Here is a 7,050-nt window from a genome sequence, read left to right on the forward strand (position 1 = left end):
ATAAACATTTTCTCCAAAAAGAATGGCCGTGTACAAGAGAGATCTATTACAATTAATTTTTTTTTTAATCTATTTCTGTATGCTTTCCCTTTTATGTACTTTCACCTAACCTTTGAGGATACTGCAGATCTGTTTCTTTGGCAAAGTAATTTCAATGAGAGTTGGAATAAAAGATTGCTTAGTTTTAATGGCTCTGTCAACAGCTAACTTTCTGTATTTGCACATACAGGGAAGTACAAAACACATCATTGTTTTTTATACCCTTAAGGGCATCTGAGTTATTAATTGTCAATTTTAGAGATGCTGACAAGTATAGACAGAGGTACAAAAGCTTTTTTTCACAATTTTAAAAATTGAATTATAGAGAAAAATTGTGATGTTTACATACTAAGTAAGATGGATTTCTACTTAATTTTGTTCTTACTGCATTTTGTTTTTTGTTCAGAACAACTATTTTTATTACAGAGGTATAGAGAAAGATGACATGGTAAGTGCTTTATTAATTGCCCAACCATCATGACTTAAAATGGAGGGACTTTTAGACCAGGTCTAGTCTGATATGACTGGTATAATTGAGCCTAAGACAGCATTTACAGATGTTTATATGAGTAGGAAGAAAGAATTGGGGGACAGTAATAATAGTAATCAACATGAGAGTGCTTAGATGCGAGGACTTCAAAAAGCCTGTGGAAAACTGGTATTCAAATATGAGTTTATTTTGATTCAAAAAATATTTTAAAGACCATGTGTGGTTTTCCCATAATACACATTTTCACCAATATTTTGAAGAGCCCTCTCATTTCAGATACTGTGCTTAACACTTTATATTCACTATTGTTTATGCAAATACGGTTACAATTTTTAACTGACGTTATGTTTTCATTAAGGAAACAGAGTGATTAGAATCTGACACTCTTTAAAGAAACCATTTAAATTGCCCCTAATTTTCTTCTAATGGGGGTAGAAAAGTTAAAAATTAGAACAATTAGTTCTTAGGATTTTTCCTTTGAAGTTTGTCTTTCACTATTTTTGTTCTATTAATCCCAGGTGAAATAACTTTTTCCCATAAACTCTGTATTTAAGAGTTTTGAATAATATAAATAATGATAGATTGACAGAGCAGTTCTCTTCCCCAATATTTACATTTTTGTAGAGAAAAATTCGCAGTGGGATGGGAGGGACTTGATGAAAGAGAAGATCCCACAGAAAAGGTCAGTTGTGTTCCCCTGTGGAGATAACTTGGAGGGAGTGAAGGGAAAACGCTTTCCCCAAAGTGTGAGGATGAATATCCTGCCCTTTCTACACTTTGGCTCTGTGTTTATTTGGTCTCTGTGGTGCCGGGGAAGGCGATCTCGTTTCATCCTCACATGGTGAACACTATACTGCCTTCCAGTCCCCCTTGGGGATTTTGCAGGGTGTCATTTCATGTTGGATATGTGGATGGTGTGCAAAGGCGGAAATGAGCTAATGCATTTTATTATAGGATGTTGCTTTTTAAAAGTGTTTATTCCTAATGGTTCTTTGTCAAAATAGAATATAATGTGTGGAAAAACTGAAACATTCCAGGGGAAGTGGAAAGGACCAGCACCTGCAGAATCAGATACTTGCTCTGTGTAATCCTCTGGACTTTTGCCAAAAGGCTTCAGAGGAAGAGATACTGTTCCTGGAAGGAGTCCTTGTGGGGGCTCTGTGGTTGTACATTCTTTATATAGGTTTTTTTTTTTTTTTTTTTTTTTTTTTTTTTTTTTTTTTTTTTACTTTTAGAAGGCAACATTTATTTTATGAATTAAAAGGCACATGAACTATGAATTAAAAGGTACGTGAACAAAATGTGCCATTATGTCATCTTCAGGTGAACAAGGTGATATATGAGATTTCTTTTTAAAAATATTTGTCTGGAAGTTGAGATTGAAGATGTGGGTCCAGTAACCATAGATGTGGTGTCTCAGTTTCTCAGCTCCAGTGCTCATGTTGATATTCCAGAGAAAATGGAACCAGGATGTGTCTTTTCTTTAAAAATGAGGCTTTATTCCCTGCTGTGATGGGTAAAGATCTGTATTTTGTTTCCGATTGGTGGTATGACTACAGAGATGTTTTGCAAGATTAAAGGATTCTTCTGGGAATAGAAACCAATGCACTGATGTTGTAGATGGATGGAATTGTTCCTAGGGATGGAGTAGCAGCAAGCTGGCACTGCAGTGGGCCTGTGCAGCAAGCTGGCTGGGTTTGCTAGGTTTCTGGGACTCCTTGAAGGTCGGCTAATTTGAATAATCAGTTGGTTCCTGGGCATAGGTGCTGTCTCTAGTTGTATGGTACCTGGTCCTGGGGCAATTAGAGATAATATGTAATGAGCCCATGAGTGTGAGAACCTGATAAGGAATGTGGTTTGGATGTGAACTTAACCAACTACTCAAGAAAACGAAACCAATGAAGGACTCAAAATTGGAGTAAGAGATCATTAAAAAACAGCACTTCCTCTCCCTGACCATACTTAAATGGGATTTATTTCTTATTTAAAATGGTTTAAATATGAGTGTTAATTCAAAAAAAAGTAGGTACCACACAAAGCCTCAGCTCTGCGCATGCTTTGCTCCAACTCTTGCACCATTGTATAAACATTCAGGCAAAAATCAATACCTAAGAGTCAATGGCAACAGCAATAAAGAATACTCTCACATGTTTCCTTCCTTTTTTAAAAAAAATTTCCGTCAGGTTGGGAGGGAAGGAAAAGTTGAAGGCTGTGAGTTTGTGAATATCAGGGTGGTTGGCTTTGATGATGAAGGTGCTACTGCTGAGTTAGGGCAGAAGCTCAGTTCTCTTCCAAAGTATCCTTTCTCAGGTATAATTGCGGAGCCTGAATCAGCTCTCCAGGATAGTAGCAAGAAGGAATTTGTGAACACCTAGGAAGTGAGAAAATTAAGTTGCATATTCATGATCACATGAATCTGGTATCTGGTCCTGCTTTAGGTTTTAATTGAGTTTGTTTCTGGAAGACACATGAAGCTCTGGATGGGTCTCAGAAGACCTTTGCATGAACTGTGAGTAGACATTCTACATACAAAAAAACCCTGAAAACTTTGGTTACTCACATGGACCCATGAACACTCCAAATGTCCAGGTAAGGAGTGAGAGTCCAGACAAGTCAATCAAAATCAACCATATCTTCTTGAACTCTTTTAAAAGTACAGATTAATCTAATGAGTGAATCCAGAACTAGAGTTTTCCTGATTGATGTTCACCAACACCTGTTATGTTTGTTCCTACCAGGGAAATTTTATGTTATTGTAAGGGCCACAGAGGTCATTCTTCTTGAACTGAGGTCCAGATAAGCTGCCTGACCTGAGGAAAATCTATGAATCAGATATTTAAATATTTCTCAAGGTCCATATGAAAGAAAGATTTATTGGACAACTTCAGGTGCGACTTTATTCTATTTGTCCAAATGAATTCTGTTTTGTTAGGGACTGGATGACATCACTCTGATAGCGAGGGGTCCTTGGTGACATCAATAGTTGCTTGAGTTATTGTAGAAACTGGGTTAGGGTAGAGCTTTGTTCCAAAGGGTATATAAAACTTTTGTTTATGACGGTTACATTTTTATGTGCCATACGCTTGAATCTTGAAATTGAAACCAATTTATAAATGGTAAAATCAGCATGTCTGACTTTTTATTATGGTTATTCATGAGACTTTATTGCTGCCTGAGAGTATTTTGGGTTCTCTAAACCTGATCTTTTTTTTTTGTTGTTGTTGTTTAAAAGGGACACTCATAAGTATTATTTATATTCTAGACATAGAACACAAGAAAAATTTTCAAATAAATGATATCCTCCTGGAAATGCTTTATGGGAGTAATTAAAATCTTTTCCAGAAAGCTGATCATACTAATGGAACATTCTTATCCATCTGTAATGCCAAATTATAACTGGCTATGGCATGAATGTTTGTGTTGCCCCTAAATATATATGTTGAAATAATAACCCTCAAAGTGATGCTATCAGGTGGTGGGGATTTGGGGGACAGTGAATATTTTATATTCTTATAAAATAGGTCCAAGAGAGCTCTTGGCTCTTTCTACTACGTGAGGACACAGAGAAGGTACCTTCCATGAGGAGAGGCCCTCACTAGACAAGGAATATGCCCATTCCTTTATCCTATTCTTCTCAGCTTCCAGGACTGTGAGACATAAATTTCTGTTATTTATTAGCTATCCAGTTTATGGTAGCTTGTGATAGCAGCCTGAATGGACTAAGACGACTTCGGGAGTAGAACTCTAGAGAAACTATTGAAAAGTTTTCCTACCTTAATTTAAGCCCTGGGGCAAGAGAAGGAAGATGTAAAGGACAGATATTTAACTGATAAAGAAGGTAGGAAAAATGTCTGCTTTATAGGAGACTATAGTTTTTGACAAGGGACAAAAGAATGTTGAAGATGAGGTCTATAGAGGCAGACTGTCCACATTGATTTGTCAGAGAAAAAAAAATCAATACAACAATGAAAAAAATACAAATATAAAAGCAATGAATACAGAAACACTACTTACATAGCATTTACACTGGATTTGCTATTATAAGTGATCTAGGAATGACTGAAAACATGTGAGAGGATGTGCTTAGGTTATACACAAATATTATGCTATGTTATATAAAAGACTTGAGCATTCTGGTTTCCTTGGAGGTTCTGGAATAAATACCTCTTGGGTACCAAAGGATAATATATTCTATTCTATATATTTCATGCCTCATTAATCAAACTCCTATTGAAAGCTTTAATTTAGTGTATCAACATTATGAAACCTTGTGCAGATATTTATACTGTTTTTGTAGTTACTTTCTGAGGGAAAAATAACTAGGTGTGTGCATCAGATAAGGTTCAGCCCAGGAAATAAACATTGTAGGCATTTTATACAAAAGAAGATTTACTATGAGGCATTGGGTCCTGATAAATGTCATTGGCAGGGTGGAGGAGTAGCAGTCATGGGCGTTACCACCAAACTGTTTGTTTCAAGGTTCAAACTTCAATTAATAGATCTGGAGAGTAAAAGGCTGCTGTTACTTCTGATATCACCATTCTCAGACCAAGTTGTCTCATGGGAAGACAGTGAGTACACATTAGAATGTGGACTCTGACCACCACAGAAACGTATAAGCTGGAAATTGATAGTTAATTGCCCCTACTCACAGGAGAATGGTCTCTGCCTAGTGTTTTGCCTTTCAAGTCTTACAGCCATGTATTGAGTTGTCAAAATGAAATCACATCTGAATCCTGGTTGTTAGAAAGTTTGGGGAATGCAGTATTAAATATCTGGCTCCTGAAATGAGAGCGTGGTTGCGAAGGGGAACACAGAGGTGGGTAGGAAGGACTGCCTGATACAGAAAGGCATTCAACAGAAGAGGACCCTGAGGCAGAGAAAGTTAAGGAACTTTCTAAATGATACAAGATGGTGGTGGTGTCAGGCATTCCACACTCTTCATTAATGATTTATCTTTTAAATTTATCAGTCTTTTCCTATAAGTATTTTTTTCTTTATTTTTTTCATGTAAATTGGTAATATATTAGCATTGGTATGGTTTGATAAGGGGCTTCCAGTAAATGTGCCAAGTTACATGGAGGAGATAGAACAAGATACATCAAGGGCAGGCTTTTACTTCTACTCATTCTTTTGTAGTCCTACTTGGCAGAGAAGCCCTGGATGGGGCTGACCTTCATGTCTTACAAGCTCTTGGTGTGAATGGCCATCACCCCAGGGGGTGATTATTCGTTTTCTGTCTCTCTGTCTCTTTCTTTCTGGTGAGCTCACATGCCCCATAGCAAAACCTCTCAAAAAAAAAAAATAGATTGATTTAAGTCTTTCCAATTCAGAGTTGTTTGAAATTCATTATGTATAAAATATTTTAAAAAATGGCACAAAATAATTCCTCAGTGAGTATTGTTACCATTGTCATCATCTCACTTTTCCTTGCTTACACCAAAGCAAGGAAACATTGTTAGAGAAAATTACACAACTGAGATTTATTGGTTTCTCTTTGAATTCATGATTATAGCCTTCAGATTGGCTTTCAACTCTGCCCAGCAATCAGTATGTTCTCTATTAAACTGACTTCCCACTCAGGGAGATTACTTGTTACACTTTCTTCATCCCACATCCTTTCACTCTGCTGGCAGATGATCTCAGCTCACTCTTACTTGATACAATACAGATTAATTTGGAAACTTTCTCATTTTACCTATACTAGGTTGTTTCTCTCTGCATTTCCATCCACTTCTCTTTCTTGCTCCTCATTTCCATGAAGGAAGGGGCCCTCCTTTGATGAGAGCCAATTCTCCTTGCTCCTTATATTTTCTTCTCCATTCTCTCCCAGGATTCTGCTCCTCTTGTTATCTACTTTCCCATTGGATCTTTTTTTTTCTTTTTTCTTTTCTATTATCATAATCTTGCTTAGATTACATGGAATCATGTATAACTTTAAAGTGTATTACATTTCTTTTTCCAGAAGAAATACCATGCATATCAGTCAAGACAAAGACATTACTATCCACATCATCATCAATAAATAACTTTTCATAATTTTTTCCAGATTATTATTGTTATTATCATTATTTTTTAAACATTCAATCACTATTTATTATTTTGTTTATAAAAAGACTTTACCCAACATGAAACACTTCTCAGACCAGTTCAGTTGAGAATACTGTACATGTTATCATCAACAGGTAATAAACCATTTCTGTGTCCCACTAATGTCATGCTTCTCTGTTTTTTTCTCTTGATATCCTTCTCCATAGTCTTCCCTTCTCCTACCCCATTCCACACTGTCTCCAGCATTGCTAACTATTTTCACTGCTTTTATGCCCTCCCGTATATCAATCATCGATCTCTACCATAAAGTGTAGATATTTGGTGTATATTAACTGGATACATACAGTGTCTTTCTTTCATATCCTGGTTTCCTTCACTCAGCAATAAATCCTCCATATTTGACCACTTTCTATCAAATGCCAGGTTTTTTTTTTTGTTTGTTTGTTTTTTAACGGCTGGGGAGGATTTCA

Source organism: Tupaia chinensis, unplaced genomic scaffold (genome assembly GCF_000334495.1).
Source record: "Tupaia chinensis unplaced genomic scaffold, TupChi_1.0 Scaffold145685_1, whole genome shotgun sequence".
Classification (NCBI taxonomy): Eukaryota; Metazoa; Chordata; class Mammalia; order Scandentia; family Tupaiidae; genus Tupaia; species Tupaia belangeri.